Below are 14,324 nucleotides of genomic sequence, written 5' to 3' on the forward strand. Positions count from 1 at the left end.
GACTTAGGTTGCATGGGACATCAACAGGTCACCTTACCCGTCATGGAGACGCCTGCCCAGGTCACACAGGCAGATAACCCCTGTCTTGACAAACCAAATAAAACCAAACCAAATCAAAACAAAACAAAACTGCATGGATGCTATCAGAAAATTGAATCAAATTAATGAAAAATGTCATTATGAATGGATCTAAGCAAATATCTACTGTGGTGGGAGGGGAAGAGAGCATGAGTCGATGTATTGTGAAGAAATCCAACAGATTTTTGTTACTTAATCAAACCATCTATTTTAAGAAAATAACTCAAGGCTTGGCATGGTGGTGCATCCCAGAACTCTTTAATCCCAGAACTTGAGAGGCAGAAGCAGGCAAACCTCTGTGAGTTTGGGACTAGCCTGGTCTACACAGCGTGTTCTGGCAGAAAGAATTAGAGTCACCGACATTTGAAGAAAAGGAAAAGGTTTTCTGAGCAAACATTCAGGAGAGCAGGGAAAGGTGTCAAGACAGCTGAGCACGGCCTGGCACCGTCACAGACTGAGGCATGGAGAGGCAGTGTACAGACTGGCCCAGGCTCACACAGCCAGGAGCCTGCTGACGAGCTCAGCGAGGTCATGTCGCCATAGATGGGCACTTTGTGTTTCCAAACAGAATGGATGGGAATGGCTCGTTTCGGTTCAGACCTGGTCATTACCAACAGTGACTCCCGGCAGGGCTCCAGGCGGCTGATGGAGCGAATGCTGTGGTCTTCTTTGTGTTGTAAAATCCACATTTTTAAATCTAAAGATGTGTATCGCTTTCAGAACATGAAGAAAAGCACACAAAATCCTCTTTTGAAAAATATCGTCATTTCAACAAGCGCTGGCAATGGAAATGAAAGAACGCAGCTGGGTTCCTCTGCTGGACGTGACTTATGCCAAAGTGGACCACAGGCTCAACACACAAGCTAAAACCATAACAGTCTGAGAAGGTGCAGGAGTGCACCTTGATGACTTTGGGTTCCAAATCAATAGAAACAAAAACCTCTCACATAAAGATAAAAAGACACAGGTGAAGAGGGATACAGAGGAATCAGACTCTATGGAACTTAAAACTGCACTGTAAAAAGTACCATCAGGTAGTGCAAGGAGGGAGCGGGGGTCGGGGGAGACGGCTCCTTTGATAAAGTGCTTGTCCCACACGCATGAGGACCTGGACATCCAGGTCCAGTTTGGATCTCCATCACCCATGTGAAGAGTCACGCATGGTGGTGTGTGCCTGTCATCTCAGCACCGGGAAGGTGGAGATGGGAACCCCTGGGGCTTGCTAGCCAGCCAGTCTTGTTGAATAACTGAGTTCCGGGTTCAGTGATAGACCCTGCTTTAAAAAAAAAACAAGGTGGACAGCAATGGACACGGACACTCAGTGTTGACCTCTAACCTCTACTGCCTAGGCATATATACACTCAAACAGGTACACACACACAGGGCAAGGAAAGCTCACAGAATGGGAGAAAACACACAGAATTTGTAAAGATCCCTTGCATCTCAACAGTAAAAACATCACTGTTGTAGTTCCTTTCCATTGCTGTGATAAAACCCTCTGACCAAAAGCATCATAGAGGAGGAAAGAGTTTACTTGGCTTACACCTCTGTGTCACATCCCATCATTGAGGGAAGTCAGGGCAGGAACCTGAAAGCAGAAACTGTCGAGGAATGCTGCTTGATGGCTCACCATGGGTTCACTCACACTTAGCTAGGGATGGTGCTGCCCACAGTGGGCTGGGCCATTACATCAATTAATGATCAAGACAGTCCCCTACGGATGCGCCTGAAGGCCAAACTGACTTGGCAATCCCTCAATCTAGGCTTTCCTGTCAGATGACTCAAGGCTGTGTCAAGTTGACAGTTAAAGCTAACCAAGGCAATAACCTACCTAGAAAATGGCCAAGGATCAGAACAGAAATCTCCTCAAGGAAGTTACATAATACCCACTGAAAGCAGGAAAAGACACTCAAGATCATTAGCCATTAAGGAAATGAAAATTGACTGACATCACACAGCGCTCCAGACCCAGGAGGGTGGCCATAGCCAATACCAAGTGTGGGCAGGATGTGACCGTGTGAGACAGCCAGGTCTTGCTGATGGAAAAATAAAATGCAGCTCAGGCTGTTGAGCACAGCGGTGCCTATGGCCTGGCAGCAAGAACGTCTACGTGAGGCCTCCTGACAGCTGGAGCAGCAGCTCAGAGCAGCGGGGTTAGTCACCATATCCCAACTGGGAAACTACCCAACTTTCCACCAGCCGATGGGAGGATGAATTACGTGTGGTATCATGACCGTGCAATGCAATATTATTTGGCAGTGAAGAGAATGAAGCCCTGACACAGGCTAGACACGGAAGACCTTGAAAACATTCCGTGGAGGATAGAGGGCAGTCACGGCAGACCGCGCCACATGACCCCACTTCTGTAGAGTGTCCCAACCGGGGACATCTGCAGTGGCAGAAAGTGGATTAGTGGTTGCCTAGGGCTGGAGGAGGAGGGAGGGACCGCGGAGGGACTGTTCCCAGGACGTGGTTTTGGGAGTGGATAAAAATGTTCTAAAATTAGAGCTGGCTGATGGCTGCGAGACCCTGTGACAGAATAAACCTGGGGAAGCTTCCACTTTGAGGGGTGCACTCACAGCACACCAGCCACATCTCAGACGTGGAAAAACAGGGATGGGGGTGACAGAAGAGAAGGAAAAGAAGGACAGGGGAGGGGCGGGAGCAGGGGAGAGGCGGGAGCAGGGGAGGGACGGGAGCAGGGGAGGGGCGGGAGCAGGGGAGAGGCGGGAGCAGGGGAGGGACGGGAGCAGGGAGGGGGGTGATACAAACTTAGCCACTGCTGCACTCTGCACCCCAAGACAGGCTTTACATCTCCATCTTGTCTGTAAGGTTGGGACTCTGTGCCTGGAGATGATGACCCCATCCATCCCTCGTGCCTGGCCACTGCCTGGGTACCACCTGTCCTGCTTCCTGCTGTAGCAGCTGGAGGTTGGCTGGGATGGCTGAGAGGGAACCAGGCTCAGCAGGCATCAAGAGTCCCCCTTGCCAAAGTCATCTTCCCAGAGAATCTCAGGGCTAGGGACAAGGGGCTGGCTCTGTGGACTTAAGGGGTCTGACTCTAGGGCCACATGCCACCTTGTAGGGAACTCAGCTAAGGCCCTCAGAGCCTTGAGCCCAAGTGATTTCCTTGCCACCCTAGGTCTTGTCACAATGGTGACCACCTCATCTCCAAGGGACAGGATGTAGTCAGACCAGTTTCTGTCCTCACAGAGCTCTGGCCCAAGTAGGTAGGGAAGGGGCTAAACTCCTCTCAGTGGTATTCTCTGGGAGCAAGGAGGAAGTGGGGGGCCATACAGGGGTAGAGCAGAAACACAGAATTAGACTCACAAAGATGGAACGGGGCAAAGCTCTATCTCAAGAATGTGGAGAAGTCACACTTTTTTGTTGTTGGGTTTTTTTGTTATTTGTTTTTGTTTTTGTTGTTGTTGTTTATTGAGACAGGGTTTCACCATGTAGCCTTGGCTGTCCTGGAACTTGCTCTGTAGACCAGGCTGGCCTCGAACTCATAGATCCACCTGCCTCTGCCTCCCAAGTGGAATTAAAAGTGTGCACCACCACACCTGGCTAAGGCAAACTTTAACTGATTTGCTCAGGACCATTGACAGGCACGCGGATGGAAATAGTCTTGGACCCACCTTTCTTTAGGAGGGTCACCAAGAAGGTCACACAAGGTGAGACATACACCGGTACCCTCCTTTACACCTGAGACAAAGGAAGTCTTTCCAGCTGTGACCCGAAACTAGACGCCAGAGTGAAGTGAGCTCACCAGCAGAGGTTCATGTGGGCACAACACACCATTATCTACCAGGCATGTCTGGCCCACGGCCTGTAGTCCACATGCAGCTCAGGACAGCAGAGAACGAAGCCCAACACATCATCATAAACTTAGAACATCATGATTTTTTTTTAAATCATAAGCTCAGTCGTGTGGTTCTCGGGCATGAAGATTGTAGACGACCACGTTAAGTGCTCACGTTGGCTCCCACCGGATTGACACTCACAGCTCAGTCTTATGTCACTGACAGGCTGGTGTTCCTGCAAAGGGAAATCTAGCAACCTGGGGGGAAACTGACAGATGTAAACAGATGAGAGCACAGTGTCTCCCCCTCACCATGTATGAAAGGACCCTGATCTTGTTCCAAAGACATAAGCCTGAATTTTAGCAGCCCTGTGATTCCATGTCTCACAAGGTTTGTTTTTAAAAAATGAGTAAAAACTTCACCTGGAGAAGCTCTGAGAGGTCGGTGTCCATATGCTGGTTGATGGAAATGGGAACTGCTCCTCCTGCACCGAGGGGCTCACAGGGGCCTGCAGGGTTCCACAGGGTCCCACAGGGGGCTCACAGGGGCCTGCAGTATCCCACAGGGACTCACAGGGGCTCACAGGGGCCTGGAGTGTCCCACAGGGGCTCACAGGGACTCTCAGGGGACTACAGGGTCCTATAGGGACTCTCTCAGGGGCTCACAGGGGCCACCAGGGGGCCACAGGAGCTCATGGAGGTCCACAGGAGTCCTCAAGGGCCTTCAGGGACTCACAGGAGCCTGCAGGGGCCCACAAGGGCCTACAGGGGCTCATAAGGGCATGCAGGGGCACACAGGGGCTCAAATGTGTGGCTCAGTCATGTGTATTGGCTTGGCCCCACTGATGCCACGTCTCTGTGTCTCTTCCAAGGGCATGCTGGGAGCACACAGTGTCATCCCTAGAAGCTGTTTGCTGTGGTTATTTACAGTGAGAGCTTGTGTGGACATGCAATGCTGGGCCAGACCACAGGGTGTGGGGTGCAACCTTAGGGAGGTGGGCAAGCAAGGGGCCGGCCTACCTTGATGCCTCCTGAGCAAGCTTAGTGGGGGGTGGCTCCTGGGAGACTCTGAGGTAGATTTGTTTGTACTTGTGATGTTTTCCAGGTAATTCCCAAAGTAATTACCAAGGCCGTCCATGGGTGTGGGAGTGAGGAGAGCAAGGGAGATTTGAGCTGACCTTGGCCTTCCTGTGGATAGTGTTTACCCTAAAATCACAAGAATACTTTATTGAAGAAAAAAATCGTAAGTTGAGGACAGATAGGAATAAGAAAACCTAAGTGTTGTCATATTGGTGTGAGAAATTAAGTAGTTTAAACTGTACCTTCCTCCCCATGGCATTTCAGCATTAAATCTTACTGAGATAAGTCTAAGCACAAACCGAAACACGTTCTTTAAAAAAGTTTTAAGAGCTGGGTATGCTAAATGAGACATCTATATCCCCCCTCCAAGGCACAGGAGCATGGTAAAAGGAGTCAGAAAAAAGTAGGAGGCAGAGGATGGGGTGGAGCTCTGTGAAAGGCTGTCTTCTAGGCTGCTGCAACCAAGATCCCACAGCAGGTCAGGCCAATGGCACTGGACATGCATGGGATTGGGTCCCTCACCTTTCCATCATGGGTGGGGAGGAGCTTATGAGGCCCCGCCCCTCCTCTGGGATCTATTGGCTGTTAGCTGCTGAAGGAGGAGAAGTTATTTTCTCTAGTGGTGTAGCCACTGGTAAGTTGCCCTGTTCAAATAACCCCAACCCATGCATGCTTTTGTAAGGAAGGCTAAATAAAGTCAGTGGGGCACATGTGTACACACACACACACACACACACGGTGGGGCAGTAAAGAGAGGGGAGGTGCCACATACTTGTTATCCCAACACTCAAGAAGCAAAAGCAGAAGGTTTTCTGCATGTTCAAAGGATGCCTGGTCTGGGCCAGCCTGGTCTACATTAGGAATTTGGGGCCATCCTGGTCAACATAAGGAGTCTCAGGCCCAACCAGGGCTACATAATGTGACCATGCTTTAAAGAAAACTTTCCCAAGGAAAAGGAGTAGCAGGAGAGACCACAGGGGAGCAGTGTCTTCCCTGATGGGAGACGGCAGGTCTTTGAATCTTGCTGAGGAGGCAGAGAAGAGGGCATCCTGGCTGGCTGCTGGCATGGAGATGGTGTTGGCTGAGGCTGGTCAGCACACAGCAAGAGGTCCTGTGGCTCTGAACTCTCTCTCTCTGGCACTCTTTGCTCTGGGTGGAGCTCCCAAGAAGACTCGAATTATGAACAGGGAAGACTTTGGGGGAGCAGGGGAAAGCTGGCTTCTGAGGCTGGGCCACTGAGGAATCCCTGAGGGACAGACCCTGCTGACCTGGCCTAGGACCACTCCAAGCCCTGGGTCCTGGTGACGCATCTGGGACAGCTAGGGCTTAGCTCTAGGAGAGAAACTGCAGTTTATTGAAGAGGCTAGAATGGAGGAGAAAGGGGGGGGGCGTGTCAGAAGAAACTAGGGTCAGTTAATATGACCTCGGGTGCCTTTTCTTCCTGCTCAGCTCTGCCCGGGGCTCCACCCCACAGCTGCATTCATATACCCAGGAGCGGAGGCATCACCTGTCCGGGACTCCAAGCTGGTGAGTCTCTGGGTGCAGTTGGTGGGGTGGCACTCAGAACCATGCTCCGGGGGCTGCATATGTAACCACAGCCTGGCGCAGGGCCATTTGGGCTGTGAGACAACAGGCGTGGCTTCACTTGGCCATCTCGGCACCCCTGCTGCAGCCTGGGCAGGAGTGACTCTGCAGCCCAGTGGGGAGGGCCACAGCTCCTCCCAAACAGGCAGCGACTTCAGCTCAGCTCAGCACGCAGGGCAGAAAGGATGACAGGTGCCACTGGGAACCAGCTGCCTCCTGTCAGCAGCCCATCAAGCCCAAGGACCCGGGACAAACAGTCCTGCCGAGCTGCGCTCCCTGACCTGCCCCCAGCAGGCCTCTTTCAGGGCCAGCACGTGCGTGCTTCTGTCTCGTTGCTTCTGGGGTCTGGTATGAACCGGCCCTGCAGGAGGGAGCGAGGGCAAGGAGCCTAGAGAGATGCTCTCAGGAAAAAAAGGCTGCTGGTGGAGGAACCAGGGGAGGCTTCTTGGAGGAGGAGTCAGGAGAGCCAGTGGGCCGAGGAGGGGTGGGGTGTGCTGGGTAAGCAGGGGTTTCAGTAGGAAGGCAGTGTCTTGGGTTTATGAGGGCAAGTCTGGGGCAGGACCTTCTTGGGGGACAGTGGGACTTAGATGGGTGCCATTTGTGGAGGTGGGTATCCCAGAGGGTTCTGGACTGGGAGCAGCCCAGTGGAGCTGGCTCGGGGCCAGCTGAGGTCCCCACTTCAGAAACAGGAGAAAGAAGAACCAGAGATAAGAAGGATATTGGGGCATCCCCCCCCGTTCCCCCCACAGCACCACCCCTTGCCGATTTCTGCCCCACCCAGGTTCCCTTCTGTCATTGGTCTGTACAGCAAGTGACAGCATTGTTAGCAGGGACCATGCTTCCGTCCCCACGGGGCCATGGCTTCTTCGTATCAAGAAGCATTGGGAGCACAGGGGGCATCTCCAGGGAGAAAGGGAAGTCTCCGTGATGCTTTCACTCTTGTGGGAGTCGTTTCCTCTGTGGCGCGGTGTTTCTGTTTGATCCACTTAATCTGAGACAAAACGTAGAAGTTTTACAGCTGCTGTGGGCTGTGGTGGGAGGAAACTCAAGTTAACCCTGGCTCTAGGGTAGGGGACTCCTGGGGGACAGAGGAGGTGGCACAAGGAGGAGCCGAGACCAGCCTGTGGCCTCTGTACCACCAGGGGCCACCGTCACTCTGGGACTGCCAGGTTGGTGGCAAGGACGGCTATCAGCAGGGGCTGATTTTAGCTGTGCTCGGGGGCAGCCCCTTCTAGGTGCCCTGTCCAAGCACCACGACCTTGTCAGAGAATCCTCTCAAGGAAAGATCTCTCCAAGTCAAGGCGTGGACCCTGACCATGGGGTGCCTGGGCCTCACCCCTCGCCCTTCATCTACCCTCCCAGAGCTAGCCCTAAGAACCAGTCCTACCCCTATGGGTGTTTGCCAGGGCCTGGGTTTGAGCTCTGTCTGGACACATAGCCTACGACCTGGGGCTCAAGAGGGCTGGGGGCGGGGAGACACTGTGAAGCCAAGCATACACAGACAAAATGATGCAGGTTGGGTTGTCCCTGGGTGTAGCACCTGTGGCCCCAAGTTCTCCTAAGTGCTCCCCTGTCTTTCCTTTGGTCTCATCCTGCTCAGTGGATGACTGAGACCCGCAGTTGAGTTCACAGCCCACAGAACCTCCAAGCTCTGAAAAGCCACCCTGGAAGAGCACATAGATCCATCAACCTTTCTGGAGCCCCCAAGGGACACTCAGAGAGCCCCGTGCATGAGGGAACTCAAAAAACGTTCGGCCCAGGGCTGGTATCCAGTGTGGGGTTTTTGCTGGCTGCAGGATTCCACACATATTTCCTGGGGCCTCCACGGGCATGACAAAGCAACCAATTGGGGCCAACAGAGGTCAGTCAGGACACCACCCAGAGAAGCCCGGATCCTGCATAGTCACATGTCATAACTCACCCATCCCCAGCATCCAGCCTTGAGAGCTCAGTATCCAGGGTCATCCAAGTGGTTTTAAGTAGAGGGAACGGTTGGGGGCCAGAGTCACTCACTGCCTACTGTGGGTTTGCAGAAGTTAACTGCATCCTTGTTGACCAGGGCTGCTTCTTAACTCTCAGACCCGGGAGCGGTGCAGCTTAAACATATGCATGTTGGTGTACAATGTTCCGGGGGCCAGCCCCAGCTTAGCTACTTCTGAGATTAGCCACCCTGGCTAGGTCATCAAACCTCTCTGGGGTGCAGTTTCTTAGCACGTAAACTGAGGCTGCCGTGGTGCATCCCACATCCCAGTGAGCTGAGCCCTGCATTAGCTCATTCACAGAGCACCTCACACAGCCTGTGGAGACTGCCTAGAGAGGGCACCATGATCTACCCCAGCAAAGGCTGGGTGACTGTGGTGCAGCCAGGATGGGATGGATAGGCACCACTCGAGTCTTGTATCCATAGTCATGCTGGACAGGTGTCACAGGTCGATGGGACCAAAGAGAGCACTTACCCGAGCTCCTAGGGCTCCCAAGGACCTGGGCAATGTGAGGCCATCTAGCTGTCATTTGCTTGAGGAACATTCCTCATCCCGTACTATGAGTAAGGGTTTGTGCTCTTCCTCAGGTCCACACCCTAACTTCATTGCCTCACTGTAATCAATACATATGGTAGATGGGGGACCTCCCAGAACTGTGGGGTGGGGTTGGGGGGGCATGAGGTGCCCGCACACGGGAGCCACAGCACCTCACGTTCCTCTTGTGGGGTTATGCTGATGGTCTGCTAAGTCCTGAGGCCTCCATCCCCAAGCCAAGAGAAGGGAGGCCCGGGCTTGCCCAGCCTGGCTATAGATCTGGGCATCCCAATCAGTCCACATCAGTTGGGATACATCTCCTTAGCAAGTTAACTCTGGCAGTTTGGAGGAGGGGGGCTGTAAACGGATTCAGAGACTGACATGGAGTGTGCCCCAGCCCTCCTCCAAGGTCTTTCTTGAGCGTCAGCGCCCCCTAGTGGTGGGAGGCCATCATTTGCCGTAGGCTGTGGGTGCTTCAGCATTTGCCTCCCCCGCCCACCAGGTCTTGGGATATGGGTGCTGCTAGGAACCCTACACCTGAGGAATGATTGAGAACCTGGGCCTGGAATCAGAGGCTAAGGGACACAGGCCAGGAGAGGGGATGGATGCCCTGGAGAAGACAGGCCTCCTAGACCGCTGTTGCACATCCCAAGACAGAGCAGGCCCGGAGCCCTCTTTATCGGCCCGCCTCTCTTCAGGGTGTTTGTGGGCAGTGGGCCAAGTTCAGCCCAACAACAGGGTTGTCTGGGAAGGGGTGTGTGTCAGGACATGTGGCATGTCACACTGGATACACAGGCCAGGGCTTGCTCCACCAGAGCCCTGTGTGACTCTCCCTGGAAACCAGAAGCCCCAGACACGAGCACCTGGAGGGACATCTGGGAGAGGCTACTGGCAGGTGGGAGGCCCAGCTGGGCCTCTTCATCCTGTAGTTGGGTTCACATCCACTGAACTTGCTCCCGTGACCTGTAGCGTGAAGAATGACTCACAGATTAGAAGGAGCTCTGACCAGGCCTGACCGGAGGTTCTTGCCTGGTGTGGAACTCTCTCACTCATGTTCTTATCCTGTGCTACTTTTCTGATGTGAAAATCTCTGTGGACACTGTAGAGACTTAAACACTGTGGGTAAGCATCAAGACAAGAGGCGTCTCAGAACTCCCCTGACTCCTGGGCATCTCTGTGTCCAGTGAACTGCTTCTCAGCGTTAGCGTCCATGAGCAGAGAGAGGAGAGGGTCTGCCTCCGATTTCTGCAAGTTGTGTCCTCCGTGTTTAATTCCGAGTGGGCATTGCTTTCCCATCAGTCTCTCTCTCTCTCTCTCTCTCTCTCTCTCTCTCTCTCTCTCTCTCTCTCTCTCTCTCTCTCTCTCTGTAAACATCCGGGATGGAGAGGTGTGAGCACCTGAAAACGAATTTAATTGGATGGGCATTGTGGTTTGAATCAGAATGGCCCCCATAGGTCCCTATGTTTGAATGCTTAGTCACCAGGGAGTGGAATTCTTTGATAGGATTAGAAGGATTAGGAGGTGTGGACTCGTGGGAGGAAGTGTGTCACTGGGGATGGGCTTTGAGGTTTCAAAGAGTCCATGCCAGGCCACGTCTTCTGGCCTCTCAGCTACTGCTCCAATCCCTGAGTGCTGTCATGCCCCCGCCACGATGATAGTGAACGAAGCTGAAACTTTAAAGCGAGCTCCCCAGTTAAATGCTGCCTTGGTCATGGTGTCTCTTCACGGCAATAGAGCAGTGACTAAGGCAGGCAGAGCTAGAGAAGTTTGGTGCTCATCACTGTTCCTTTAGGGTAGAGTCCTATGTGTTCCGGCACTGTCCTCTGTTGGCTTTGTGGTTTGTGAGATGAGGTCTCACACTGTAGCCCAGGCTGGATTTGAACTCACCAGATAGCCCAGGTTGGCCTTGAACTTGTGGCAGTCCTCTTTTCTCAGTCTGCAACAAGAGTGCTGGGATTGTAGCCATGACCCCCTACGTCCAGCTGTTCACATGGCTCCCAGAAAGTGCCCATTCCTTCTAGTCCTTCCGTCAGACTAGGCATTTGCTTGTGAAGTAGCCAGCTAAACTACTGCTTTTATTGTGTCTTTTCTAATTCTTCTGGATTAACAAGTTATATTGCTCTATTGATTCTCAAATCTGTTTAGCAGTTCTCTCTCTCTCTCTCTCTCTCTCTCTCTCTCTCTCTCTCTCTCTGTGTGTGTGTGTGTGTGTGTGTGTTTGTGTGTGTGTGTGTGTGTGTACACCTGTGTATGTAAGTCAGAGAGTGTGATATTAGATCAATCTCCACTTTATTTGTTGAGGCAAATTCTCCCCCTGAATCTGGAGCTCACCAGTTTGAACTAGTCTCTCTAGCCAGCTCACCCCTGGGATCCTGTGTCTGTCTCCAGAATGCTGGAATTACCCTGGCTTTTAGTGGGTGCTGGGGATTTGAACTGTTTCTTACACTTAACAAGTCCTTATCCACCTCTCTCTCCACCTAGCCATCTCTCCAGCTCCTCAATACCAGCTCTACCCATTGTTTTAGTATTCTTTTAATTTCGTGGGCAGCTATCACAGAGGTTCAATACACCTTTTCCCCTTGCTTTTTTCCCACTGATACTTGGCGTGTTGAAAACCCGCCCTCAACCCCTGTCTACTCTCCTGTTGTTTAATAGCCTGTAGTTTCTCTCCTCGCTGCTTCTGTTGTGTGGCACGAAGCGCTCTGCTCCTTGTTGTGGGTGGGTGGTTCCCGGGTCACCCATGTCACTCTCACAGACCTGCGGTGAGGTCCAGCTTCCTTGGAGTCTGGATTTTATCCCAGGCAGCTTCCCCAATGTGCGCTTTGTCTCCCTGATCTTTCCGTTATCATCCCAGCTTGTGGTCTTCTTAGAGTCTGAAATACGAAGCTGGCGTATTCTGCATGACAAAGTATTTTGCTTAGCTTTTTTTTTTTCAAATAATTTTAGGATGTTTTATTTTTAAATAATTTCTCCCCCTATTTTTTTTTTTGCTAATATGTTGAATGTGTGAGTTATTTTGCACAGAATGGGCAGCTCTGACCTGTTTAGTCTGTCACTTGGGGACGTGACAATGCCACCTGTCCCCGATGATACTGAAGTGTACCCCACCCCCAGATAGGACCCTGCAAGTGCTTTGGTTTGCTTCTGCTCATTTTGGGATTTTGAGGCAATTATGAGTTATTTTTGTGTCTTATTATCTGCTCTGCCAGGCTGTCTCAGCCTCGGGGAACATCTTTGGTTATTGGGTTTCTTTTCACACCCTACTTCTTTGTCGAAACTTCTTATTAACCCTGAATTTTCTGCTGATTGTTTTAAGGTTTGAAATGGTAAAAACTACTTTTTTTTTCCTGCTTCCCGCTGATGATCGAGAACCCTCCTCCACCTGGTCCTGCCTCCACCCAGATTGCACTGCTGAGTTAAAGAATTCTACAGCTGATAAACTGGTGGGGTGGGGTGGGTACACCCGTGACTGGGACCCTGGCATTTGGGAGGTGGAGGCAGAGGATTAGAAGTTGCAGGTCATCTGCAGCACAAGTGTGAGGTCAGCCTGGTCTTCGTGAGACTTCGTCTTAAAGGAAAAAAAGAAAGCAGAGTTACGCAGTTAGCGAATGAGTGTTCACACATACTGATTTTAAGTGCCCCTTCTCTGGGATGTACTGCCAAGGAAGTGTTGTTTGAAGGGGATGTGCATCCTTCTATTGAAGACATTTCCTCTGTGCCTTGATTACTTGTCCCAAAGGCATGGTGTCCCACTCAGAGATGTTTCCACACCTTCCTGGCCCATCCAGGGTGGAGATGGCTTCTTTCTCTTCACAGAAGCTCCGTTGCCCCACTTCCTGCTCTTGAACCCCGACACAGTGTGGCCACTGTCAGCTCTCACTATTCAGGATGCCCTTGAAAGGCTGTTCCCATGCGAAAATACAGGACCTCCCTGGTAATTCACACTACCTCCTGGTTGCAGAATGGGGGTCCTCCTCCAGCTCTGGACCCCTTTCTTTCTATAGCTGTTACTGACCCCTGCTAAGACACTGTTTTCGAACCCATAATCTTCCGGATATGCTCATCTGTCCCTTCCCCAGACACTAGAAGCCTGCTCTGAGATGTCCTCTGCAGTGACTGATTTCCACAGAATTCTCAGCACCAGCCTTCCTGGTCACTACAGTGACACTTAACACAATCTAGACTCATCAGGGAAGAGAGTCTCAAAGAAGAACCACCTAGATCAGGTTGGCCTATAGTCAGGTATGTGGGGAATTGTCTTGATGACAAATGTTTTATTACAGTTACATTAATTGATGTGGGAAGATTCAGTCCACCCTGGGTGGCCCCATTCCCTAGGGTTGGGTCCTGGACTGTGAAATGGTGGAGAAAGTGAGATGAACACTGGCATGGGACATTCACTTCTGACAGATGCTTTAGGTTCACATAACCTTGGCTTCCCTGCTGATGGGCAGTTGTAGCTGGAGTTATCTCCAATCCTGCCTAGGCCTGTAGCCACTCAGTCCCAAATAAACACACAGACATTTATATTATTTAAACTGTTTGGCCTAATGGCTCAGGCTTCTTGCTATCTAGTTTTTATATCTTAAATTAACCCATTTCTATTAATCTATAAGTTGCCATGTGGCTTGTGGCTTACCGGTACTTTACATCTTACTTCTCATGGCGGCAGCAGCTCCTGTCTCAGCCTTCCTGTTCCCAGAATTCTCCTCTCTCTTTGTCCTGCCTATACTTCCTGCCTGGTTACTGGCCAATCAGCACTTTATTTATTAACTGATCAGAGCAACGCATTCACAGTGTATAGATATCCACAGCAGGCAGTGATCTGTAACTGTGAGCTGAATAAACCCCTGCCTCCAAGTTGCATTTCCTCAGATCATTTTATCCTAGCAACAGGAAGCAAAACTAACATTTGGGGGTTAAGACTTGAAAATATAAATTGTGGAGGGACACAACTTGCCTAATAAAATTTACTTCCCATTCACTCCCTAGCTGAATCGTGTGTGTGTGTGTGTGTGTGTGTGTGTGTGTGTGTGTGTGTGTGTGTGTGTGTGTAGGGTAGGGTAGGTATTTGAAAGCGAAACTAAAAAGAACACCCAAAGAGCAAATTAATGGGGCTGGGGAGATAGCTCAGTTGGTAAAGTGGTGTGCGAGCATGAGGACCTGAGTTTGAATCCCCAGAACCCACCTAAAAAGCTGGGCATGATAGCACACACTTGTAACTCCAGCACCAGGGGCAGGTTAGGAGAAAAGAAGCCATCTTG

Source organism: Peromyscus californicus, unplaced genomic scaffold (genome assembly GCF_007827085.1).
Source record: "Peromyscus californicus insignis strain IS unplaced genomic scaffold, ASM782708v3 Scaffold_21__1_contigs__length_65335640, whole genome shotgun sequence".
Classification (NCBI taxonomy): domain Eukaryota; kingdom Metazoa; phylum Chordata; class Mammalia; order Rodentia; family Cricetidae; genus Peromyscus; species Peromyscus californicus.